Below are 27,852 nucleotides of genomic sequence, written 5' to 3'. Positions count from 1 at the left end.
TGGCATAAATATTCCAGCATTTGTTTAAAAAAGACAACAAAGCCCAGGAAATGTGACACCGAGGAGATCCCTTGGTGGTGTGGGGGTTAGGAGTGGGTGAATGTGTTGATAGAAAATCTTAGAGCTTTCAGAGAATTTGTAGCTCAGAAATACATGAACAAACACAAAAAAAAACAAAAATGAATCAAGGAAATGATTACCCTCTGAAAAAGGGAGGGTGACAATCCAACTTTCTTCTTCTGTGCATCCTGCCTAACAAGGCTTCCTGTTAAATCACAGCCCGTGGGACTCCATGTACTATCGGTAAAAATGTAAACTGGTGCAGCCACGATGGAGAACGATAGGGAGGTCCCTTAAAAAAACCTAAAAATAGAGCTACCACATGATCCAGCAATCCCACTGCTGGGTATACATCCAGAAAAAACTAATTCAAAAAGATGCACGCCTACCAGTGTTCATAACAGCACTGTTATGAATATTTAGGCCTGGGTTCGATCCTTGGGTTGGGAAGATCCCCTGGAGAAGGGAAAGGCTATCCACTCCAGTATTCTGGCCTGGAGAATTCCATGGACCATATAGTCCATGGGGTGGCAAAGTTGGGTCCGACTGAGCGACTTTCCCTTACTCACTTAAAATATTTATTATACATTGTTCTAACGTTGGTGGGATGATGGTTCAGAATACTACCATGTTGTTTTTTCCTTTTCCATTATGCTTCTTGTTCTTCCTGCTTTCAGTCAGCAAGAGTAGCCTTCATTTAATGCCTCAGAGATAGGATGACGAACAGAAGACATAGAAAGAGAGGAATTGATGTCTGACTTTTGATTTTCAGGAATTCGCCCCTCTGGAGGAAAAGGCAGAGCACTTGAAAAAGAGAGTTGGGAAACCATCTGAGGAGGAATAGCTAGGTTCTCCTTCCATCATTTAGGTAAACAGTCCCTGGAGAGAGGTCAGAAAGGTCTCTGGAGAGGACCATAGATTGACTTATGAATTCTAGATGAGAGAAGGTAGAGGCAGCCCTCTTCCCCACACCCAGATGACCCTTGAGAGTGGAAGGTAGGAGCCCCACTGTGTTTAAGAAATCAGAGGGAGAGTGAACTTTATTCAGCCCACTCCACCTACTGAGCGCCTGCCCTGTACCAGGCACTGTTCTAGGTACTGTATATATGTGTGCTCAGTCACTCAGTCATGTCCGACCCCAGGGTCTGTAGACCGCCAGGCTCCTCTGCCCATGGGATTTCCCAGGCAAGAATACTAGAGTGGATTGCCATTTCCTTCTCCAGGGGATCTTCCCGACCTAGAGATCGAACTGGATCTCCTGCATTGCAGGCAGATTCCTTACTGTCTGAGCCACCACTGTGTATATGACAATAAAACAAAAGAGAAAAAAAAAAATCCTGCTGTTAGTTTAAGGGGCCTTAAACAACTACACAGGGTGTTCCTGAGTCCTGGCTTGGTTCAGGAACAACATAATGACCCCAGTGATGGTCATATGGTGATGATGGTGTATGGACCTTAATAAACTTTGCACCTGGAATAGCAATGAGCTCTACAGAAAAAGAGTTGAGGACATCTCTGGAGATGGCAGGTACCTAGATAAAGACCTTCAGAGGGTATGAACAACCTAGTACAGGACAGCATACATGAACCACTCCTCCCCCATCTTCTGCCCCACACCCCAAACAACCAGGTTTTCAAGAAAATCCTAGATTAACTGAAATCAGGATTCTCCTATGTTAATAGAATAGGAGCTCAAATACAAGTTTAACTGAGTTATCAAAAAGTGAATGAAGCTGTGTTTCCTGGCCTCTTGAATTAGCACCCTGACATTTTTAACTACTGACATTTTTTTTTTTTCCTTTACCACACTGTGTGATTTCAGCTAGGATTGGTAGATGCTTGAATGATGGTACACAATTCATTCACTCATTCTTTCTTCACATTTATTGAGTCTAATTTTTGAGCACTGAGACAGCAGCAATCAGTTTCAGCTACATTTAGAGGGCAGGATTAAGTCAATCATAGTGGAAGAGAGAAGAGTCAAACTCTTTTGGACGTAGAAAGGAGTTGGTGACCAACTAGATGTGTGAATGATGGCGACTGGGTATGGGTTAAGATGCTCTCTACTCTGGGTAATGGCAGAGAACAATTCAGGTGAGCAGGACCAGGTTTGGGAATAGGTAAGATCATTCTGTGTTGCATGTACTGAGATGGAGATTTTGCAGTACCTCCAGGTGTAAGCACTCTTATTAGTTACTGGAAATGTGTGTGATAGGATTGGGTATCCTCCCCTTTTTCCAATAAATACCAATAAGTGCTGGATTGGTCTTTCAAATACACAGCCCATACAATGAAAAGACACTGATCACTGCCAAATGTAAATAGCTCCCCAAATGTCAAAATGCAGAGTTAATTAAAATAGTGAATCATTTTTAAACATTTTCTCTGCATCAGGAACTATGCTAGGAAATTATACATTACACTGCCAAGAACTGTAAATTCTTTCATTTTTTAAGCCCTCTCTGTGTTGGACAAGGGGTGTTTTTAATATAAAAATGCATTGAAGTCGTACTGTGATAAGTGATGAACATTATCAAATGTGAACTCTGTTTATCTGTTGATGTTCCATTCCAAAGAATTAAGATCTACTGTCTGCTTAATTCAGATCCACTGTCTGCTTCCAGGATGGAACCATTAGCAGGTATCCCTGGCTGATTACAAAGGATGCTGACTGGATAGACCTGGGAGTTGAGAGAGGACAAAGAGATAGAAGGTGAAGAAAAGCAGGGAGAATATTTGGTCGTGTATGGTCTGATCCAGAACATGCATGAAGTCATTTGTTCCATAATAAAAATCCTTGATGTTTGGTCCTGTGCAAAGCGGTCAGTCCAAAAGGAAAAAACTGGTTTAAAACTTAATATTAAAAAAAACTAAGATCAAGGCATCTGGTCCATCACTTCATGGCAAATAGAAGGGGAAGAAGTAAAAGAGTGACAGATTTTATTCTCTTGGGCTCCAAACTCACTGTGTATGGTAACTGCAGCCATGAAATTAAAAAAAACACTTGCTCCTTGGAAGAAAAACTATAACAAACCTAGACAGACAGTGTATTAAAAAGCAGAGACATCACTTTGCTGAAAAAGGTGCTTATAGTCAAAACTTTGGTTTTTCCAGTAGTCATGTACAGACATGGACATGGACAGTAAAGAAGGCTGAGTGCTGAAGAATTGATGCTTTTGAATTGTGGTGCTGGAGAAGACTCTTGAGTGTCTCTTGGACAGCAAGGAGATCAAACCAGTCAGTCCTAAAGGAAATGAACCCTGAATTTTCATTGGAAGGACTGGTGCTGAAGCTGAAGCTCCAATACTTTGACCACCTGATGCGAAGAGCCGACTCCTTGGAAGAGACCCTGATTCTGGGGAAAATTGTAGCAAAAGAAGCAGGTGGCAGAAGATTAGATGGTTAGAAAGCATCACCAACTCAGTGAACATGAATTTGAGCAAACTCTGGGAGATAGTGGAGGGCAGAGGAGCCTGGCGTGCTGCAGTCCAGGGGCTCACAAAAAGTTGGACACAACTTAGCGACTGAACAAAAACCAAAACCATTTGGCATGGACCAAAATGCTCATAGACAGTTTGAATAGGATCAGATTTTAAGGGCCTTTTGACATGAACCCGGTGTGTTATGGGTGTTTTGGACAGGACCAAGTGTCTGCTAATCAATGGAAGAAAGCAGAAGGCTTTGGTACCTTTCTTTTGATTCAGAATTTGTATCATCATTTGCTAGGAGGAGACAACCCTTTGGAAACATTGTCCCTGTAGGCCATCCTGATGCCATGAAGTAAAAGAATAGGGTAACATTCGGGTCTGGCACTCTGGAGTGAAGTTAGGAATAGAATGCACTTCTGGGAATCACTGAAGTTGGATGTTTGGCAAAATCACCCAGGTAGAACACGTACTGGGAAGAGAGAGTTTCAAGGATAGATTGGAGAAGAGATTGATACTTAATGTTCAGGGAGAATGAGAAGATTGACTGAATGAGACTGAGCACAGTGCTTTGAGAGGCAGGAATAGGTCCAAGGAAAAGCTGTATTACAAACAAGCTGGAAGAGATGCGTAAGCTCTCGCTAGACTGAATGTCCCTGCAGATCATCAACAAACCGCTGTCTCCTCACAGTGGTGACAAAATCCAGATTGTAATGGGCTGAGGCAATAATAAGTTGGTAAAGTAAGTTCAGATTGTTCTTTCAAGAATTTCAGCTGGGTGGGACAAATCGAGACAGTATCATTGACATATACACACTACCATGTGTAAAACAGAGAGCTGGTGGGAGGCTGCTGTATAGCAGAGGGAGCTCAGCTCAGTGCTCTGCAATGACTGGGAAGGGTGGGATATTGTGGGGAGGAGGTTCAAGAGGGAGGAGCTATATGTACACATATAGCTGATTTACTTTGTTGTACAGCAGAAACTAACACAACTTTGTAAAGCAATTATACTCCAATTTAAAAAAAAAAGAACTTTAGCTGGGAAAGTATGAGGAGTAGATAGAATTATATTAATAGTTAGAAGGAAACAGGCATAAGGAAGGAAATGTACTGATGTGGAAAAATATTGAACATGTTTAGAAGACTAAGGAAGCAGAGACATTCCCAATGCTGTTCCTACGTTTACTGTGTCTTTAACTGAAATAGCAGCCTGCACACCGCTCTCAGTCATGCATGGGTTATTCTGGGAAGAAGAACCAGGTCTAAGCACGTGATGCGTCTTGGGGAAAGGGGAAAAAAGCAGAAACACGTGTGTGCTTGGAACAAAGCAAATGTCGAATCGGGAAGCAGAGTCTTCTGTATTCCACTCAGGCACTCTTGTGTTTAGTCAGTTGTCTCAGGCTCCAGGCTCCCTCCTGCTGAAACCACACCGCCCTGAGTCACCTCTCCCGCTCCTGGGGTGCATCCTGGAATAAGCACATCTCCTTCAGTTGTCTTTTCTGTCTTCAATAAGTATACCCCTGTGCTTCTCTTGGACACTTTCCTTCTGACCTTTGCTAGTGATAGTGTCACTAGTTGACTACATATGGTACATCTGTTATGTGCCAGAGGCGTCTAGAACCTAGGAGATAGAGGGAAGCGGGCTGTGGTTGGATTCTCAAACACATAAATCTAAGTAGAGTGAAATCATATCAGAATCACCAAGCGGGCTATTTCAAAACATACATGCTTCCCAAAGACTCTGATGGAACCTCCAAACATTGTGTCTCCTTCCTTCTCCCTTTACACCTTCCAAGAATCAAGAGCCATTCAACACCATGAGCCACTGTTAGTGGAAATGTTACAAATCCATCAATTATATTGTGCACACTGGTTTCAAAGGAGTGGGGTACATATCAATGAACTACTATAACGTAGGAAACTTAATTCAAACCAAGATGTTATTGCGTGATTTTTCATATGGAGTTCTCTTGGGAAGGCAGCAGATAAGCCACCAAGATTCTTTTAAATGAATTCTGAACTTTCTTAGTGCTATGTGGGATGGAAAATCATAGGAAATGGCTAGTAAATGGGGTTGATGAGTTGTTTTAATTTGTATATTCAAGAAATGTTACCTGGATATCTGGTGATTCAGCTTTTCTGGGGTAAACTGGTAAGTGCTAGACCAGAGGGAAAAGATTAATGAAATTAATTATCTGCTAGTACAAAAGTTGCTCTCAAAAGGGGCCCAGGGACACTCAATAGAGTGCAGTGATTTTGTTCTTGTAGAGGAAACGGTGTGGACTTATGAGAGTCATGAGGACCCTCAAGAGTCAGAATTAATAATTCTGGGGAGAGTCAGGGAGGCCTTCCTGGAGTAGGAGGTTTGATGTGACAATGACTTTTTATGTTTCCGCAGAAGCATTCAATGCTTTAATGGAAAGGAGTGGTCAGGATTTGGAGTGTACGGCCCTGGGACAAGTTAGGAGGTGTTTCATTCTTTGAAGTCTCTGAGCTCCAGAAGCCCATCAGATGGGTGCTGCCTAGTTGGTGCCCAAGTCTACAGCCGGCCTGGCTGGGGGATACATGACACCTGGCAGAACTTTTCCATTAGAGATAGATGCTCCCTAGCAACAGAATCAAGCTCTTAAGAATTCCACTATGCAGGGATTTGTGGATTTTCTATCTGCCCCCCTTTTCTTATTGAATTGACTCCAAAGGAAATGTAGAACAAAAATTAAGAATAAATCAGTCAAATTTTTTTAAATCACAGCTGTGACTACCACTGAAAAGCAAAAGTCTATGAGAAATAACCTTGATTCATAATACTATGCACACTAGGTAAATGGCTCAATAAAAAGCAGTATATCAGATGGATTGCTGGGCTAGGGTGACATCACAGGCAGCGCCAAGCAGAGTGGTGAGGACCATTGGCCATGCCCTCCTTTTATGTTCATTGTGTCTTAATTGATACAAAAGGTGTCTGAGATGTGTGATGAGAACATATTCATGAAAGTTCACAGTAAAAGGCTTTGCTTCCCCCACCAGTCATGTTATTTGATCAAAAAAGAAGTAATTGTAACTCCAGTTGAAGCTGAGAGAAAACAGTTCTTGGAGGGGGATGTAGTAAATAGCACAACCATCTCAAAACAGAAGAGGAAAAAGGATGAACACTCCAGAATTACTTTTGATAGGGAAGAGCAAACACCTCCTCTGAAATTCCCTGTTTCCCAGATGTCTCTAAATTACAAAAGTTAGAAATCTGTAAAATATAAGTACAGTCTGTCTCTAGGGATCTCTGTGCTTGTTAATACAGATCCACTATTTTCCCCATCAATGCTTTGATTCATAAATCACACATTGCAAAGGCGCTGATCTTGCCAAAATTAAAGAGCTCCAAATAATGTCAAAATGCAGACTGAATCATAATGGCTAACCATTTACTGAACATTTCCTCTGAGCCAGGGACTGTGCTAAAGAATGGTACATTCTAGGGCTAGTGGATATATATCATTTCACTATTTAATCCTCACTAAAACCTCTAATGGCACTTATAATCCCCCTTTTACAGATGAGAAAACAGCGATACTGATTATTAAGCAATTTGCTTAGGGTTACATAATTAGAAGGAAGACAGAACCAGAACGTGCCCTCAAGCAGGTCTGTTGCCAGCTCCATGCTGAATACCAGAAGGGGATCCAGTCAGAGAAAAATATCTCATTATTCATTCAGTCACTTGCTCGATACCTAGTTCAATGCTGTGCTCCTGGTTTAGGAAAGGGCATGTAGTGTGTGTTGGGACACGGGCGTCTGAACACATGGTTCTGTCCTCTGACACTTTATAATCCATGTTGGATGCAAGGCACACTTATGTTAATGAAAGTATAAGGAACATTTTTAACTGACGTGTCATATAATCATTACTGAGAAATTCATCCTCTTCTTCCACCCTGGCCACCACCATCATGAGTCACAGAGTAATTTATGAAGTTATTCCTCTTTGTCAGTAGGCAGACCTCTGTTTTGATTCTTTCAGCTCCATGTCTGCTCTGTAAGACTGGATGACAGAAAGCCGAACCTCACCTAAGCTTGCAGCACTCTGTACCTTGCTGTGCAGTGATGGGCTGCACATACAATTAGTTCACCTATCCAACTTCACGAGCAGGACTCTGTTACCACCAGCACAACCCCCTTTGGCCAACATATTGTCGCTTCTCTCTCGCAGCATGCCTTAGTGCTGAGCTTGACCCCCTTATGAAAATCTAGAAGCAGAAAAATAGCAAAGTATGCTACCTGAATCCAGGGAGACTCAGAGCAGGAGGCTGGATGCAACACAGTCACCTCAGGAAAGGAACGAGGTACACAGAACTATGAATTTGATGATGGAGTTTCCAAGAAAAAAATAATGATCAGAAAGAACATGAAACCAATCTCTATTAATTGTTGACTGAATAAATCTGCCCACTGTGAATAAGGGAGGATTCTAAGAGGAAAGAACCATGAATTAACCATGGATCTTTTTCCTCCAAGAGCTGTTAATGTAAGACAATAACACACTTGAGCATAGAAAACAACAAAATAAACATTTCATGAAGGGCATCTATATTAGCAGTATAGGTTAGATGTAATGGGACCTTAAAACCCAATTCAAATGCCATAATCCATGACCTGGAGGAGATCTCGCTACCATCTCAAAGATGGTAGGATATTTTTACATTTGAATTACATTTTTATTTTTTTCATTAATCTCTCATTTTCTAAAGAAGAACATTGTCTTTCTAACCTCAGTTGTGGCAAGAAATTACTCCTTGCTGAAATACTAGTCCAGGAATTATTTTTTTTAATTGAAGTATAGGTGATTGCAGCCATGAAATTAAAAGACGCTTACTCCTTGGAAGGAAAGTTATGACCAACCTAGACAGCATATTAAAAAGCAGAGACATTACTTTGCCAACAAAGGTCCATCTAGTCAAGGCTATGGTTTTTCCAGTAGTCATGTATGGATGTGAGAGTTGGACTGTGAAGAAAGCTGAGCGCCGAAGAATTGATGCTTTTGAACTCTGGTCTTGGAGAAGACTCTTGAGAGTCCCTTGGAGTGCAAGGAGATCCAACCAGTCCATCCTAAAGGAGGTCAGTCCTGGGTGTTATTGGAAGGACTGATGTTGAAGCTTAAACTCCAATACTTTGGCCACCTCATGCAAAGAGTTGACTCATTGGAAAAGACCCTGATGCTGGGAAGGACTGGGGGCAGGAGGAGAAGGGGATGACAGAGGATGAGATGGCTGGATGGTGTCACCGACTCAATGGACATGAGTTTGGGTGGACTCCGGGAGTTGGTGATGGACAGGGAGGCCTGGCGTGCTGTGGTTCATGGGGTCGCAAAGAGTTGGACACTACTGAGCAATTGAACTGAACTGATTTACAATGTTTCCTGTGTACAGCAGTGATTCAGTTATACATATATAGTTTATATTCTTTTTAGAATATTTTCCATTATTGGTTATTATAAGATATTGAATATATATAGCTCCCTGTGCTATGCAGTAGGTCCTTGTTGGTTATCTATTTTATATATAGTAATGCATATCTGCATCGAAAAAGCAAGAGAGTTCCAAAAAAACATCTATTTCTGCTTTATTGACTATGCCAAAGCCTTTGACTGTGTGGATCACAATAAACTGTGGAAAATTCTGAAAGAGATGGGAATACCAGACCATCTGACCTGTCTCTTGAGAAACCTGTATGCAGGTGAGGAAGCAACAGTTAGAACTGGACATGGAACAACAGACTGGTTCCAAATAGGAAAAGGAGTACGTCAAGGCTGTATATTGTCACCCTGCTTATTTAACTTATATGCAGAGTACATCATGAGAAACGCTGGGCTGGAAGAAACACAAGCTGGAATCAAGATTGCCAGGAGAAATATCAATAACCTCAGGTATGCGGATGACACCACCCTTATGGCAGAAAGTGAAGAAGAACTAAAGAGCCTCTTGATGAAGGTGAAGGAGGAGAGTGAAAAAGTTGGCTTAAAGCTCAACGTTCAGAAAACTAAGATCATGGCATCTAGTCCCATCACTCCATGGGAAATAGATGGGGAAACAGTGGAAACAGTGTCAGACTTTATTTTTTTGGGCTCCAAAATCACTGTAGATGGTGACTGCAGCCATGAAATTAAAAGACGCTTACTCCTTGGAAGGAAGGTTATGGCCAACCTAGATAGCATATTTAAAAGCAGAGACATTACTTTGCCAACAAAAGTCCGTCTAGTCAAGGCTATGGTTTTTCCAGTGGTCATGTATGGATGTGAGAGTTGGACGGTGAAGAAAGCTAAGCGCCGCAGAATTGATGCTTTTGAACTGTGGTGTTGGAGAAGACTTTTGAGAGTCCCTTGGACTGCAAGGAGATCCAATCAATCCATCCTAAAGGAGATCAATCCTGGGTGTTCATTGGAAGGTCTGATGTTGAAGCTGAAACTCCAATACTTTGGCCACCTCATGCGAAGAGTTGACTCATTGGAAAAGACTCTGATGCTGGGAAGGATTGGGGGCGGGAGGAGAAGGGGACGACAGAGGATGAGATGGTTGGATGGCATCACCGACTCGATGAACATGAGTTTGGGTAGACTCCGAGAGTTGGTGATGGACAGGGAGGCCTGGCGTGCTGCAATTCATGGGGTCGCAGAGAGTCGGACACGACTGAGTGACTGAACTGAACTGAACTGAACTGAATGCATATCTGTTAACCCATACTCCTAATTTATTCTCCCCCTCTTTCCCCTTCAGTAACCATAAGTTTGTTTCCTCTGTCTGTGGGTCTATTCCTATTCTATAAGTATGTTCATTTGTGTCATTTGTTTAGATTCTACATATGAGTGATTGTCACATGATATTTGTTGAAAGATGCATAGGATTTAGCTATGTGAACTTTTGGTGGAACGGCTGGAAGCATTAGCAAGAGCAAAGATGGAATAATCTGGCATATGAAGGCAAAATTCCCTTTGATAAAGAGGCCAAGATAATGGGACCACTTGGGAGATGGTCAGGTCTGAAAACCTGCAGGTCTGCCTCTGTGTCATATGTTAGCTCCCCTCTTGCTGCTGCCCTCATTTCAGTCTCAGCCTAAATTCTAATATATTGCTCTTGACTTCCACTCTCAGCTTCCTGGATAGGACTTGTTTCTGTTTATGACAATTTTGTAGCTCTTCATTCAGACTTGAGAAAGCCAAGACATTACACATTTCATTTGTTCAAGGTGGCATTTGCTTTAAGGTAGCATGATGACATTAGCAACAATATGGACAGAGGAAGGAGGAGAGATGATACAGGGCTTGTGTAGACACCCAAATAACGAATCCCAAGGTTTGAGGTCGTATGGTAACAAGGCCTTTGTCCAATGCCCAGTTATTCACTTAGTCCCAGAGGGCACAGCTCTGGATGGATGCCTCTGATGGACACTCATGGTTAGTCTTGTCACTTCATAATGAGCAGTAGGGGTCACCCCACAGTGGCATTTCCAGCTAATGGTTGGACCGTGTGACTTGAGATCCAAGATCACATGTTTATTAAGGCCTCTCTGTCTTATCTGCACTCACATCCTTCTCCTTTGCTGCCCACTTTGCTGCTTGTTGCTGTTTGCCCCACAGCCGAGTCTCCTTCCATGCTTCCTCAGAAGACTAGAACACAGCTCGTTTTGTTTTGAGGGCCTTAATGTCACTGACTACCAAGGAGGAACATATAATCAAATATGGGATATCATGAAGTCTTGGGATTGTATAAAGCCCTTCAAGTCATGATCTCTGGTCTCTAGTTCTGAGTCCCTTGGTAAGAATATAAATCAAATCTATCAGGTGCCTGTTGTCTCCTTCTAATAAAAAGATGCTATCACCAATGCCTAACCTCCACTCCCAAACCAAAGGTACAGGTTGTGAAGAATTTTTGAAGAATTTCTTCCCGGACAAAACTATTAGTTGTCTTAAAATTAATTCATAGTTGCAAACATGAGCCTTGCTGGGCTAATGCAAGTGGTTCTGAGCACTTTGTTGGGGTTGCTGGGAAGCTTCCCAGTGGGATTGCAAAGTCAGCAAGATATAAAGCTGGAGCTGTCTGCTGTCATCTTTGCCACCAAGTTAAGAGGAGCCCCCTGAAGAGGGAAATTAACATAAAAGAAAGTAGAGACAAGAGTTGGAAACCAGAGAGAAAAAAAGAGAACAAAATACAATAGGCATTGAACCCTTGAGAACATGGCTATAAACAGCCCATTTCTGAGTTTATCCATGGAAAATTCAGTTAAATTAGTCATTTCTTTTCTTCTTTATTATCACATTCACATTCATATTTCTTTATTTTGTTTTGCTTAAGTCAACTTGACTTGGATTTCTATTACTTACAAAAGAAATAATCCTGATGTAAATAACTAGTGGGTAATTTGCATTTCTGAAAGCCTTCAAGAAGGATGATCTGCATTAGAAAGATTACATATTATGAAGAAATTTGGTCACTTTGGGACATTTCTTAACTCCTACCTTAAACCTCATACTTCAGTGCTACTTAGCACCTTGGATAATAGCCCGTACACAGTAGACTCTCATTTGCTTTGTTGTGTGGTAACAATGAAAGAGCAGGCATTAGAGGTAAGTGAATTAGCAGAAGCATCCTTTCCTAGGTGGGAATGAACATAATGGCTGATACTGATAAAATGGAGACTAGTCTGTGTGCTTTGAAAATCTCATGCTGTGGAATGGTCAAAAATAAGTAAATAACATAATACTTTGCATTCACCAGCCCATCTCAGCTGGAGCCATTGATTCCTGTCATCTGCAGGTTCAGCAACATTCCATTTCACAGCTGATCCGGCTGGGGCTAAGTACAAAGGCTCAGCTCAACTGGCTGGCAGAAAGAGAATTAGCCCTGTTTTCATCCAACCAGGTATCCAGATAACAGGAGTGATTGATTACTGGGAACAGGCTTACCGACCAAATACCAGCCTATTAAAAATTCCCCTCGATTCTCTGTTCCACACATTTTTTTTCACCCTGGTTTCCTCCTAGGACTACAGTCTCTCATTTGGTTCTCCTTGAACCTCAGTGTGCCTGGCTGCTTAGCCACTGCTGGTCCTGTCTTGTGAGAATTAGGACCTTAATTTGATATGAATCAAATACATACACTTTACACATACTTTACACATACAGACACTTTACACATACGCTCTGGCTCCTGTGAGTTCGGTGAATTGGATCATTTCAGGAGACAGATAGATATACTTGGTCTTTCTCTTTCATAGCAGGCACAGGATTTTTTCTCGGATTTTCTTAGATACTAACTCTTGCTCAAACAAGATGCTAGTCACCATGGACCTTTGAGCACTGAGCACTAGACCTTGTTGCTGCTTTCCAGAGGTGGGGATGTCCAGCCTGCTTCCTGCACCCTGAGCAGCCCATCTCCTCCTCTCTTCTTTATTCCAGTTGCTGCTGCTGCTGCTGCTAAGTCGCTTCAGTCGTGTCTGACTCTATGCGACCCCATAGACTACAGCCCACCAGGCTCGCGTCCCTGGGATTCTCCAGGCAAGAACACTGGAGTGGGTTGCCATTTCCTTCTCTAATGCATGAAAGGGAAAAGTGAATGTGAAGTCGCTCAGTCGTGTCCGACTCTTAGCGACCCCATGGACTGCAGCCTGCCAAGCTCCTCCATCCATGGGATTTTCCAGGCAAGAGTACAGTTATTGAGCCCCAAATACCTGATGTCTATTCTTCATTTATCATGGACGGGAGGCAAATGAGCTTCACTTTCACATAAGATCAGATCAACAGAATGGGAATCATTTCAAAAGCTATATAGCACTTTTTAAAAATTATTTTAATGAGAAATAGGGAGCTAGCCTATGTCCTTGAACAGTATAGTAGATATAAAAGTGATGGATTTATCTTGTTTACCTTTAACAAAACAGTGAGGAACAATTCATTTGTTTTCCTTCCACTTCTTTTTCTTAGAGACTTGTCCTTTCACCACAAACTCAGAAAGGCATTTCTATAAATGACAAAATATTACATCCACTTTTTCTTAGGTGTTTGGACCAGGGGTAAAAAAATCTAACCAGAGCTGTGTCTGTCTATTGTTTTATCAGCAATTTGAAGTCAAGTAGCAGAGAGATTGAATCAGTTATGTCAGTAGAATGGTTAGCAAGATTTTCCTGTAAAGGACCAGAGAGTATTTTGTTTTTGGCAGCCATCTGTTCTCTGTCACAGCTACTTAACTGGTATCATAGCATGCAACCAGCCATAGATACCATTAATATTAATATATAGGAATGGGATTGGCTATGATAATAAAGCTTCATTTATGTAAACAGGTGCCAGACAGGATTTGGCCTGTGGGCTGTAGTATATTGAGCACTGAGTTACATCATGGTGACTATTTGAACAGAAAGATCAGCTTGCATCAGTTTGGGACCCTGCACATGTTGACAATTAATTAAAGGAAGCCTATAATCAGAAAGAAAATGATAGAGGAGCAGCTTGGTGCTTTAGAACAGAGAAGAAAGGCCATCAGAACTCTGATAGATCATGGGGAGAGTCTTAGACCCCAACTTCTCTGGTCCAAATCTTATGAGGCTATTTTTATTTCCTCAACTTTTTAATCTATGAGATCGCTTTTTGCTGTTATTTGCTAAAACCCCTTAAGTTAGTTTTAGTAGCTTCATATTCCTAATCACCCCAAACTCTGATAAGACAGAAATTCTACCATTTGGGGTTCTTGGTTTTGAACATCAGAACCCCACCAGGTCTTTTAAGGCTACTTAGGATTTATTTTAATCAGATATGGTGGGACACATAGATGTGAAAATGATTCTTAAGAAGGAGGAAGAATTTTTACTTACAGGTTCCTGAAAACATCATGTCACATGGGACCCCGCATAGGGAAGCACTGTGGTGGGTCAGAAGGCAAAGAAAGTGAAGAGAAAATGTGAACTAGAGCCTTGACTGTGGTTTTCATGGGGTGGGATGTACAAGGCAGTGTATGCAGGCTTAGGCTTGGTTTAAGTAATTTCAGCTGGCTTTGGGGCATTAGGGCTGTCTCTAGTCGACTGGTACCTAGTCCTGGAGTGATTAGGACGCGGCACAGGAGCCCAGAGTGCAAGGCGGTTGTGCCTATGAGCTCTGGATTGGCTGGCTTGCATATGAAAGTTGTGCTCACAGATGTGCCCTCGGAGGCACAATCTCTACAGGGTCATCAAGTCCTTAAGATGTCCAGCATCCAACAAAGAAACTGGAAAACATGGCTATGACATCTGGATAACTTAAAAAAGAAACCTGCTGAAAGGTTATGGGGTACCACACAGAATAGATAGGAAGCAAACCTGCCGAAAAATTATTGGGTACCACACAGAAGAGATCGGAAGCACGAAAGATTAGACTGGGAAATGGGCAGGATTCCAGAGAGGTTAGGCAACTGAAAAGATGGCTAAGGTCTCATCCCAGGTCATCCTAGTCAGGAAACTGTGCTGGGCCTTCCGTGGGGTCATCCTCACTGCATATTGGCCCTGCCACTACTGATCACTTCTGCCACACTACTCAACTCTGCTTCTGCTGCTGAAAATTACCTTTAATTCCTCCTGGGTCTTTTTGTTGCTCCTTTGAGAATCAGATTACCTGGGAGGGCCATACTTTTATCCAGACTCAGGTCACATGCCTATTCTTTAGCTTCCAAGGGGCCAAAAAGAGATACAGATGCTCAGTTTTACAAGCAACTATAGTGAAAGACCAGACTTTGTCTCTTATTGTTACCAAATGCAAGTTTGTGTGCCTGAAGCACAGTGAGACCAAATAATACTGAAATGTTGAAGTTTGAAGAAAAGAAAGGTTTATTGCAGGTCCCCACAAGGAGAGTGGGTGGCCCATGTCCCAGAAAACCTTGAACTCCCTGAATGGTTTCAGCAAAGCATTTTTAAAGGCAAGGTGAAGGAGGGGTGTGGTTGGCTGCTGCAAACCTCTTGGTGTCAGAATCCTTTGTTCTTACTGCTGTCCATGTAGGTCAGGTCATGATGCTCCTATAAACCTCCAACAGGAAAAATGCTATTCTCTGTTCTGCAACTTTTTATCTCTGTATGAATTGAAAGGCATTATACCCTTAAGGGTCAGAGCCTTGAAAATGGGCTCTCCTGTACCTTTCAGGCTAATAGGCAACATTCTTAACTCAAAGCAAAAACAATAGAACACAAACGTTAAAGAAACGGATTCAATATGGAGTCACATTTGGTCTTCCCTATTACATTATTACTTTGGGAGTTTCTATAAACAAGAGGGTTTCTCATTTTGGGAAAGCGGATAGGGAAGTAGGGGAAAGTCAATGTGTATAACAGCTGATCAAAGTGGATAGAAATAGGAAGGGACCAGAGTTTAGATAAATAGCCAGGAAATCGTATCTATATGAAATATCTATACCTGTATCTATACCTATATCTATATAGGTATCTGTATACCTATATCTAGCTATGCCTATATCTCCAAGCAAGAGGCAGAGGAGCTGAGTGTTGAGGGCAATGGCAATGGAATTAGAAAGGCAGGAGGTGATTCTAGACCTTGTACAGAATATTCATAGAGTATGATGACTGGGGGGAAGTGAGGAAGTAAGTAAAGGAAGAATCAGAGATCTATCTGAGACTTTGAGCTAAAGAAAAACTGCATTGCTAACAGAAGTATGCTGAGTTTTCTCCATCACAGGATATCTAAGTGACAATACCCAGGGAGGAGTAGAAAGGCAGCCCCAGAAGTAAGATGATCAATGGGGCAGAGAAAGGGGAGGCTTCTGTCATCTAAATGTTCACAATAATAGATTCACAGAGGAGGGGGAAGCTCTGAATTGAGGCGTATAGAATTTAGAGAGGAGTCAGGAAGTCCGAGGGCATTGCAGACTGGGCTTTTGTACAAACCTAGTGAGCTCCTAAAAGGAGGGAGAGGGGCTGGGGAATTAATGTAGGAATAGTAAGAGATGTGAAGGGGAAGCAAGGGTGAAGTGGGGGAAAAAGAGGGAGCTTGAAGGTAGTACTACAGCCTCTAGTTTGGGGAAGTTTTAGGATTCAGTTCAATAGAAAAAGGGCCTGAGAGGTTCAGCCATGGCTAATCATGTTTGAGCAAACGAGGCAGTGGTGTGCAGAACTCACACAAGGCACGTGGCAGAGGAAAGGAACACATTTCCCCAGACTTTGCTCATTCTGCCTCCCCTCATTTATCCTGTCTCCCTTCATCCCACTTCAGCTTTGACTGATGGCGAATTTAGACCTGCAAAGTCAAAGTGTTAGTCAGTTGGCTCTGATTCTCTGCGACCCCATGGACTGTAGCCCACCAGGCTCCTCTGTCCCTGGGATTCTCCAGGCAAGAATACTGGAGTGGGTCGCCATATAAACTTGCAAAGGCCCCACGCAGTTCAGGGGAAGTTGATTCATTGACTTGCCTCTTCTTTGTTCCTCTCCTTTCTTTATTGCAAAGACTCAGTAAAATCAAGGTAGAGAAAAGCTCATGTTTAGGCTGGAAGACTAGAGCAAGGTAGAAGGGATTGTGTCAGGTCTTCAGGCTCAGCTCACTCAGGGAAGAGCAGCCAGGCCAAAGGGACAGCAGAACCATAAGTGTCTTCTGCTGAAAGCAGCTGTATTTATTTATCTTTATTATAGATTACTTATTAATGTATGTATCTATTGCATTTCGCATCTGGTGGGATTTCCCATTTTCCTAGGTCTGGCACTCCATTCTTGTAATGAGAAAAACATGAAGGATGAACGCTGAGTTGATATAGGAGGAAAAACATTAGATATAAACCCTCCCTTTTTAAAAACCTATTAAGATCTTGATTTATTGCAAACGTCAAAATATACCCAGGGCTGAGAGTTCCTCTCTCCCTCCTTCCTCCACTTCTAATTCTAATCAAACATGGAGGAAAATCAATAATGAACAAGTTTTATCCTTTGAGCTGCTGGAACCTGCTGAGGTTTATGTATCAGCACAAAGTACACACACACACACACACACACACACACACACACACACACACACACACTCAGACACCGTGCAACCCTCTCTAGCCAATTCTAGGTTCTGAAATATTTAGCTCCTCAGAGACTTAATTGTTGCTGGCCTGTTTCTTCTCCTTCCTCCCCTCCCTTAACCCCTGGGTCCCAAATCCCATTCATCTTCAGCCCACCGCCCCCCCAGAGTCTGATTAAACCCCACCGCAGCCCCCTTCCATTCTGGCTGAGCCGCTCAGAGTCAGAGGAAGCAGAAGAGATGATGCAAAAGCTGGAGGATCCTGGCGAGGCAGCCGAGCACCCGATGTGGTGAGATGGTCCTGACAAGATAGATGGGCCCTGTATCACAGCTGAAAGGCTGGAGGTGGTAAAACAGGAGCGCTGGCAGTAATTTATGGGAGCTTGCTATGACAGACTTCTCGATTGAGGATGAAAAAGATGCCTTTAAAACAAAATCAAGCTCTCCGGGATGTTGTTGTAAACAACAGGGCTCTCCGCACAGCCCCAGCACCAAGCGGATTTATAACCCTCAGGAAGTAGAGGGGATGTAGGCCCCACTGGAAGGACCCTGCCCTATTCATCCAGGGAAAGATGGGGACAGTGCAGTGATGCCGAGAAGAGCCGGACGTGAGAAGCAGCTGGGTTTCCCCTCCCCCACTCCCCCCTGGAGCCCTCCCAGAGAGGCTCCGGAACTTCCAGCAGCCATCACACATGGATAAGGATGCTCCTGGTATGATGCCCTTCCACGGGGTTCCGGCTCTGCTCTGGGCTGCCGCGTGAATAAAACTGACCGCAACTTGTGGATAAGTTCAGGGCCTAGCTAGGGTTCTCTTTGCCTTTTGCGCTCATTCAGGTGTAACCCATTTGGGCTTGCCTCCTCTTGTTTTAAAGCAGCTTTGGCACAGGGTTGGATCCTGATAGCTTGAATTTGAAAGAATTAATTGAAAAGCAAATTAAATTTATGATGAAATCTTTCTGAAAGCTCTAAAGGAGGGTGTTGTTCATAAACCACAGACACTTAAACTATTCTCTCCCCACTTAGCCATGTCTCACAAAAGGTGCAGGTGACACCTGCTTTACTCCCAAAATACTAAAATCCATCCCCAAATCCTAGACCAAACTGCTCCAATTATCATTCTTCTTCATCCATTCACATCTTTTTCTTCTCCTTCACCTACCAAAAATTTTCCCTGCTATGGTTCTTTGTTGTTTCCAAATTAAATCCAAGTAGCTACTCCACTCTTCTGTTAACCATTCTTTCTCCAAATTATAAACTTCACATTCACTCTGAAGCAAAGAAACAGTCAGTGGACTAAGGGAAAATCCAACTTATGGAGCCCAAGGGGAGGCGGAGTCATCAACAACAGACTTCCCGTGGGTTCGGGAGGGGTCTAGGGAAGGGGTTCAGATTTGGGGGGGGGCGATAAGGGTGAGAGGCACAGAGTAACCACAAATTAATATTTTGTTCCTATTTTGGAGGAGCACAAGAGATGCCTTATTATGGGGGTTTGTTGTTGTTTAGTTCCTCAGCTGTGTCTGTTTTGTGCTTCCCATGGACTGTAGCTGGCCCGGCTCCTCTGTCCATGGGATTTTCCAGGCAAGAATACTGGAATGGGTTGCCATTTCCTTCTTCAAGGGATCTTCCCCACCCAGGGATGGAACCTGTGTCTCCTGCATTGGCAGGCGGATTCTTTACAACTGAGCCACCTGGGAAGCTCTTTATGGGGGTTACCTTGAATCTATCTATTCTGATTCATTTGTAAGTTTAAGGTAAATAATTTGCCACATGCAGCGCTTGATAAATGCCAAGCGCTTGCCACTCTGCCTTATAAGTCCTTTGTGAACCCCACAGGGCAGGAAATCGGCTGCTGCGCCCTGGGCCCGTGGGATACACCCTGCGCCGGATTCAGCATCCACACTGAGCTTTCCTGCCCCGTGTGTATTTTCCCCTTCTCCTAGCCCCACTTTGATCTCTGCTTTCCTGCTCAGACAGCTCTGGGCTCTGGCAGGAGAACAGGTGAAGGGAGAAACCCATGCTGTGACGCAAAGGTTGGAAGAAGGCTTTTTAATAAGCAACACTTGAGATGAAAGAGGCACCTCCTGCTTTATTTGGCTTCAAACTGCCCGGCTGCCAAGCATGAGATGGTGCTCGCGTGCCTCCCCTCTACTTAGGCTCTCTCTTCAGTGTCCTGGGGCCGCCTGCACATTGCTCTTCCTTTTCTAGCTTCTCCATCTCATGTCCTTGTCCCCGCCCCCAGCCCCCACCCTCCAGTTTCCTAAAATGACATGCGAAGCTTCTGGAGGATCTGCGATCCCTTGTGCTTTTTACTCGGTGGTGTTTAACCTGGGACTAGCGTGGATGGAGGAGAAGGCAGTGGCACCCACTCCAGGACTCTTGCCTGGAAAATCCCATGGACGGAGGAGCCTGGTGGGCTGCAGCCCACGGGGTCGCAAAGAGTCGGACACGACTGAGCGACTTCACTTTCCCTTTTCATTTCATGCATTGGAGAAGGCAATGGCAACCCACTCCAGTGTTCTTGCCTGGAGAATCCCAGGGACAGGGGAGCCTGATGGGCTGCCATCTATGGGGTCGCACAGAGTTGGACACGACTGAAGCGACGCAGCAGCAGCAGCAGCAGCAGCAGCAGCAGCAGCAGCAGCGTGGATGGAGGGAGTCCAGGTCCAGGGAAATTCCTTACGAGAAATATCGCTAAAACAATGGCTCCTCAGCCCCTGGATGACAGCCACTGACCGTGCAATATGTGCAGTGCATGCAGTTTATTCCTGGCAATTTGTAAGGTGCTGCTCTATGGTGCTGTGTCCCTGTCTGTGCTTTCTGGTGGAAGAAGCATGAGTTTCAGTTCACAAGCTCAGTTGTTCCAGAATTGTATGGATTTGTTTTAAACAGCAGTCTTCGGACTCAGGTCATGGGCTCCAGATTTTGGCTTAACATTTGTGTCCTTTCCCCAAAACTAGTGTTGTTGAAACCTTAACACTCAAGGTGATGGTGTTAGGAGTCGAGGCCTTGGGTGGTAATGAGGTTCACGCGAGGCCATGAGAGCTTAGCCCACAGCTGGGAATGGTGTTCTGAGAAGACGAAAAGAAGCCAGAGCTTGCTTGCTCTGCCACGTGAGGACCCAGCAAGAAGACCACCATGGTCTGCACTCCAGGAAAAGAGCTGTCACCAGGAGCTAAATCAGCCACATCTTGATCTTGGGCTTCCCCGCCTCCAGAACTGTGAGAAGTAAATGTCTGTTGTTTAATCCATCGGCCCAGTTTAGGGTATTTTGTTTTAGCAGCCAGAGCAGACTAAGACAGGTCCCATAGCTCCTGTGTTCGAATTGTAGCTTGGTGGCTTGCGGTGTGACTTTGGACAAGTTATTTAAGTTCTCTGTGAGTTGGTTCCCTCAGCTATAAAATGGGGCTCATAATAACCTTCCTCACAGGGTTGTTGCAAGGAATGAATTACTTTATTTAAAACATTGAGAACCATGCCTAGAATATAAAAGTGTGATGTTGTTATTAGTTATTATCATTCCTGGAGAATGACCAATGAAAGACTTATCTTTTAAAATATTTTTAAATTAATTTTTATTGAAGTATGGTTGCTTTACAATGTTGTATTAGTTTCTATTGTGCAGCAGAGTGAATCAGTTATACATATACAGGTATCCACTCTTTTTTAGGTTTCCTTTCCATTTAGGTCACCACAGAGCATTAAGTTTACTGTGCTATATGGTAGGTATGGTAGTGTGTATATGTCAATTCCAGTCTCCCAGTTCCTACCAGCCCTCCCCTTCTTGGTAACCATAAGTTTGTCTTCTATATCTGTGCCTGTATTTCTGCTTTGCAATTTGGTTCATCTGTACCATTTTTCTAGATTTCACATATAAGCAATATTGTATGATATTTGTCTTTCTCTTCTGACTTTACTCTGTGTGACAATCTCTAGGTTCATCCATGGTGTTGCAAATGGCATTACTTTGTTACCTTTTATGGCTGACTAATATTCCACTGTATGTGTACCGTATTTTTCTCTGTCATTGGACATTTAGGTTGCTTCCATGTCCTGGCTGTTGTAAATAGTGCTGCAGTGAACCCTGGGGTGTATGCATCCTTTCAAATCATGGTTTTCTCTGGCTGCGTACCTAGGAGTGAGATTGCTGGGTAATATGAAAACTCTATTTTAGTTCTTTAAGGAGCCTCCATACTGTTCTCCATCATGGCTGTACCAATTTACACTCCCACCAGTAGTGTAGGAGGATTCCCTTTTTCCACACCCTCTCTAGGATTTATTGTTTGTAGATTTTTTTGTTGATGGCCATTCTAACTGGTGTAGGTAACACTTCATTGTGGTTTTGATTTGCATTTTTCTGTTACTTAGTGATGTTGAGCATCTTTTCATGTGTTTCTTGGCCATCCATATATCTTCTTTGAAAAAATGTCAATTTAAGTCTTGTGCCCATTTCTTGTTTTTTTTTTTTTTTAAATATTGATCCGCATAAGCTCTTTGCATATTTTAGAGATTAATCCCTTGTCAGTTGCTTCATTTGCAAATATTTTCTCCCATTCTGGGGATTTTCTTTTCGTTTTGTTTATGATTTTCTTTGCCGTGAAAAGGCTTTTAAGTTTAATTAAATCCTGTTTGTTTTGGTTTTTCTTTTCATTGCTCTAGGTGGTAGATTGAAGCACCCAGGCACCGGGATAGAGGGACAGCTGCTCAACCTGGGTTATGTGGATACATCTGTCTCCCTAGCACCCTTGGACCCTCCAGTTCTGGTGAGTCTACTGGGTTCTTTCCACACAAGCAGACTTGGAAATTCTTGGCAAAACTTTCTGTGCCCTCGCACCTAGATTCTTCCTGCAGTTATTCCTCCCTTGGGCCTCGCATGATACCTGGCACTGTGGCCACAAAAAGAGGATGATAATCTCAAATCCCTCTAGTCTAGGAAAGAAGACTTTTGGAAACATCATCAGTGAGAAAACGTATGTTTTCGTCTGCTTTCCCTGCCACATTCCTCCTTGAGATTGGAGAGATTAAATCTCAAAAAGATCTTGAGATTAGAAGAGGAGGGGCTATTGACTAAAGATGGAGAAGAAAAGGGGAGGAGGGTAACAAGGAAGAAACAAAGCAAATTAATACCTTGAAGTATTGAACAAAGCCGCACATGTGTGTATCATGATAATTTCTGAGAGTTCTGGCAGTGGACCAAATGAATCAGGATGTCTGCAGGCAGGGCGAGGATTCTACCATTTAAACAAACCTTTCTCATAGTAGATTTAAAAAATTTAAGAAGGATATTTTGATGTCAACACCAAAATTTTGTGATCAAAAGTCTGAAAGCTTACATATGTAGTCATACATTTCTGTCTTCTCCCTAAAGGAGACTGAGAGAAAGAGAAGGGAGGTTCCATCCAAAACATCAGCCCGTGTAATCTGAATGCTGGTGAAACCTTGAAGTACTCAAGGCAGCAGAGGCTGGGAGAAGAGGTGTATGTGGGGTCAGTGAAGGCCAGGTTGAGGGAGTTGGTGGAGGTAACCAGAGCAATACAGAGTGGGACAGGCATTAAGGCAATAACATCCCCATTTCAGTGAACTCTCAGAGATTCCTGTGAGAGGGGACGAGCTGGGGTCTGCCACTAGGCAAATTAAAACATTTGATTTAAAGAAAAGCTCTTTTAAAACAACTTTTTATTGAAGGATAGTTGAATTACAGTCTTGTGTTAGTTTCTGATGTACAACAAAGTGATTCAGTTTCTCTTTCAAATTCTTTTCCTTCATGGTTTATTTCAGGATACCAAATATAGTTCCCTGTGCCATACAGTAGGACCTTGTTGTTTATCCATCCTAGATGTAGTGTTTGCATCTGCTAATCCCAAACTCCCAGGCTTCTCAGATGGCTCAGTGGTAAAGAATCCACCTGCCAAGCAGGAGACATTCGATCCCTGGGTCGAGAAGATCCCCTGGAGGAGGAAATGGCAACCCACTCCAGTATTCTTGCCTGAGAAATCCCATGGGCAGAGGATCCTGGAGGGCTACAGTCCCTGGGGTCGCCAAGAGTTAGACATGACTTAGTGACTAAATAACAACAACAACAAATCGGAAATCCCACTGCATCCCTCCCCCACCCCCTCTCCCTTGGCAACAAGTCTGTTCTGTTTGTGAGTCTGTTTCTGTTTCATAAATAAGTTCATTTGTGTTTTATTTTAGATTCCACATACAAGTTATATCATGATATTTGTCTTTCTCTGTCTGACTTACTTCACTTAGTATGATAATCTCTAAGTCCATCTAGGTAGCTGCAAATGGCATTATTTGATTCCTTTTTATGACTAATATTCATAGTCGTCTTTATGACTAATATATGAGTGCTACTAACTTGTGCCTCCTAGAGAAGGAAATTTTAAGTTTTTCTTGAAATCGAAGATGTGGTGTGTAAGCAAAACTTAAAATTTCCTTCTCTAGGAGGCATAAGTTAGTAGCACTCATTTGACAATTGAGGTTATATTCTCTAAAAACATGATAGCCAATTTGAATACCAGTTAAAACAATTTAAGTTCAAAGTCTTTCCAGATAAGTGAGATTTCACTGATTCTTATTTTTCTGGTTCTTCCCCTTCTTCCTTTCACCACTGACCTCAGTACAATAAATACTTCTTCTAACCAGTACTATTTGCATATATTCAGTCTCTTGGACAAAAGTCATGAAGCTGAAAAACTATATCTGACAGCCCTGGCCAGAGTTCTGCAACCATGCTGACTTCTGTCCCTTTGCTGAAGAAAAAACTACCAAAACAGCATGGAACGTGGGCAGTGGAAGCAGCTGAATTCACCTGAAAGGAGTTTAAACTCTATTGTATTATTGTGATTTGTATGTTGCGGGGATTGGAAGATACATGACCACTATCATCTCGTAGTTTTTTTCTTATTCCATCACTGAGCTTTGGTTCAGAGTGAGTCTCAAGAATTCTACTTCTTCCACTTACTCCAGGGCTGTTAGGATATAAGGCTATTTGGTGGTAGAGAGTTAAGCTACAGCTCCATTCTTGAAGGATGAGAGGGTTTGAAGTTGGGCCTTAAATGGAAATTATACCATATAAATATGATGCTTAAGGTAACCTCCACTCTCTGTACTCTCGCTAGATTCCTTATGAGTTTCCACTTCACCACACAATTAACACACACTTTCAGAAAAGGCTTTGATGTGTTATTTGCATCTTAGTGTGAATTTAAGCTATTGGGGCAACTTTCCCATGAATTTTCAGCCTGATCCCTAAATGAAGAGACAATAGTTAAGACTCCAGTTAAGGGAATTTCAGACACAAGTGAGTAGAAAGTTTATAATAAAAGGGCTGATAAGATACACACTCATTTATTCACTCACTCATTAAGAACTTAAAAAGTGACACATAGACGCTAACATGGAGCCAGTCGTATGATTGCGACACTGGTCCCCTGAAAAGATCTGCAGTGAAAGTCTCAAACCTCCCTTATCAGTCTGATATGCATCTTATGAATTATCCTTTTTTAATTTTTGTATTTTTATATTTCACTGCAGTTCCTTTTTTAATCAGGATATGATTAGGGTTGATTTTGTGCTGACTGTATTTGCCTTATATAATCAATGTAATTTTGATGTTTATCTTGTTTTTAGTGAACTGATGATGCAGATTTTAGTGAAAATAGGTCTGATCCTCTGTGGTACTTCCAGCTCCTGGATTCTGTGAGAGGGAGGCCTGATGATTTCAGCTGGGATTTTCAATTACCTATTGAATCTGAGCAGTGGTTAGTACTTTATTTCTCCTGGCAGAACAGGGACCCCCAGAATAGACAAAATTACTGAATGAGCACCCTTAGGACACATTAGAATATATTTACATTTTATATTAATGCTTCCCACTGCTTATTCTGGGATATGAGTTGCTATTTTAATAGGTACACAAGGAGCTTGGAAGGGATCAGAAGTTTACTGAAATGGAATGGGGAACTTGAACTATAAAATCATGAAGACAGAGACATAGAAGGCCACATGAGGATGGAGGCAGAAGCTACAAGCTGGGGAAAGTCAGGAACCGCCAGAAGCTAGAAGAGGTGAGGTAGGACGCTGCCCTGGTGACACCTTGATTTTGCACTTCCAGCCTCTGGAAATATGAAAACAAATGTCTGTTGTTGTAAGCCTCCTATTTAGTGGTGCTTTGTGACAGCAGCTCTCAAGCTAATACACCTGGTATTACCAGACGCCCTTCAAGCAAAGGTCTTCAGTGGAAAACTACACTGCATAAAGTATTGTCCAGGGGAGCGTTTTGGGCAGGTGACTTGTAGTCACCAAGATGCACAGCAGAGCATCCAGACATAGAAGGACACATCAGGATGCATCAGCTCAGATCTTCCTGTGCTCACCTGTCTCCAGGAATTTGTTCTAGGACAGTTGACATTACAGTGACCAGCCAACTTTGTGTGAGGACAATCCAAATGGTCTCCCCTTTTACTTCTTGCTGGGAGGCTCAATTGTTGCTGAGGCTTGAAATGTCAAGGGACTAAGAGTTCATCTTACACTACCTGGAAGTATAGGTGAATTCAAACACCAAGGGGCCAACCTTTACCCAAAGAGATAAAGACTCTTTGCGACCCCGTGAACTGTAACCTGCCAGGCTCCTCTGTCCATGAAATTCTCCAGGCCAGAATACTGGAGTGAGTAGGGATCTTCCCAACCTAGGGATTGAACCCAGGTCACCTTCATTGCAGGCAAATTCTTTACCAACTGAGCCACCAGGGAAGCCCAAGAGAGATAAAGAAGAGAACATATATTCAGCCTTTTCTCCCACAAAGCAGACTCTGCTGAGATACAGAGTTTGTACAGCCTCTCAGCAAAAGATCCCACTGGAATTCAATGATTGTATGATCTTGATACCAAGCAGAGGTCAGCTTGGTATTACACCTTCACTTTGTTTTCCTTCCTGACCTTAATCTCCTAAATCCTCACTCCTCTTTCCCTGGACTGAGTCTCCTGACGCAGCACTAGAAAGACCTTTGCCTCAGATCCTGCTTTCTGAAAAACCCAAGTGGACCAATTGATCTAAATCTCTGCACATGTATTAATCAAAATGCTTTCAGTTATAAGTGGGAAAAAGTACAACTGAAGATATCTTAAGACATTTATAATCTTACACAGTAAGAAGAGTGGGCTTCGGTCATGTGTCATCCAGGTATGAAAATAGTGTGGGTTCTGCTTACATTTACCTCTTGGCTTCCTTTTTACAAATAGTCTCAGAGACACATTACTCCAACTTAAAATTCTCAGCAGATAAAGGGATTTCTTTTTTGAAAGTCTATATATTCATCCAGAGAGGCATGTATATTCATCCTAGGGCAAGTACTATCCCTGGGAACAGCGACTTTTGGTAGGAAGTCAACCCTATAATTATCATTCTCTCCAGGAATTTGTGAAATGAGGCAGGGAAAGTCCTGTAAAGGAAATATGGATGCAGAAGAGGAAAAAGCAAGTGATTACATGGAAAAAGTTGTCTTCACAATTACGGGGTTCAGGTTGCACCCATAGATCATAAACTTTCTGTTTTCCAAGATTCTAGAGCTGAAGGTAATCAATTATTTCCCAAACCACGCATTTTTTCCTAAACACCATCTTTTTTATTGCTTTTACTATATGAGGCATCCTAAAATCTTCCTAGTCAAATTGTGGTCTATAGGCCAGCACCGTGGGCATCACCTGGGAGCTTGTTAGAAATGCCCAATCTCAGACATCCTGTCAGGCTCACTTAATCCAAATCTGCATTTTAACAAGATCCCCCACTGATTTGTATGCACATTAAAATTTGAGAAGCACTGTCCAAACGTCCTGTGTGAAGACAGACTGAATCCCTGAAATATAAGATGGGAAAGGAGCCATTAAGTCCGACACAGTTTAGGACGGGAATGATAATTTTGTCTTTGGGATAAGATACTGTCATATTTTTTTAAATTAATCCCAAAGTTGGTCGTCCAATAAGTTATTCATTTCTTAGAAGAGCATCTGGCATTTTCCAAAGAAAAATTTATTTACACAACCAAGATGATAAATCCCACACCTACAGGCTTTCACAGACATCATAGGGTAGCATGATTTTTTTAAAGGTGCAAAATGTAAAAACAGATTCTACGAAGTAAAACTATGGTTACTCATTGGGTTGACCAGTACGTGCTGAGGGGAATGATGGCATAGTGGTGAAGCATCTGCCTGCCAGGGCAGAAGATACAAGAGACACATGTTCGATCTCTCAGTTGGGAAGATCCCCTGGAGAGGGAAATGGCGAGCCACTCCAGTATGCTTGCCTGGGAAATTCCAAGGACAGAGGAACCTGGCAGGCTAGAGTCC

At 42.6% G+C, this 27,852-nt stretch overlaps 1 long non-coding RNA gene across 1 annotated transcript in view; it reads left to right on the top strand.

Annotated features, from left to right (window-relative positions):
• LOC145518647 (uncharacterized) overlaps positions 1–27,064 on the top strand; it is a 36,439-nt gene extending 9,375 nt beyond the window's left edge. Inside the window, exons 3-6 of the long non-coding RNA XR_014063077.1 lie at positions 12,248–12,391; positions 22,156–22,259; positions 25,135–25,265; positions 25,416–27,064. This is a non-coding gene — a long non-coding RNA (uncharacterized LOC145518647). The remainder of the gene's footprint in view (positions 1–12,247; positions 12,392–22,155; positions 22,260–25,134; positions 25,266–25,415) is intronic.
• Positions 27,065–27,852: the final 788 nt, after the last annotated feature.

The sequence above is a fragment of the Giraffa tippelskirchi genome, chromosome 8, assembly GCF_054371585.1.
Source record: "Giraffa tippelskirchi isolate mGirTip1 chromosome 8, T2T-mGirTip1v1.2.pri, whole genome shotgun sequence".
NCBI lineage: Eukaryota > Metazoa > Chordata > Mammalia > Artiodactyla > Giraffidae > Giraffa > Giraffa tippelskirchi.
The sequence above is the reverse complement of the archived record's forward strand: the minus strand, read 5'-3'. Positions and strand labels throughout refer to the sequence as shown.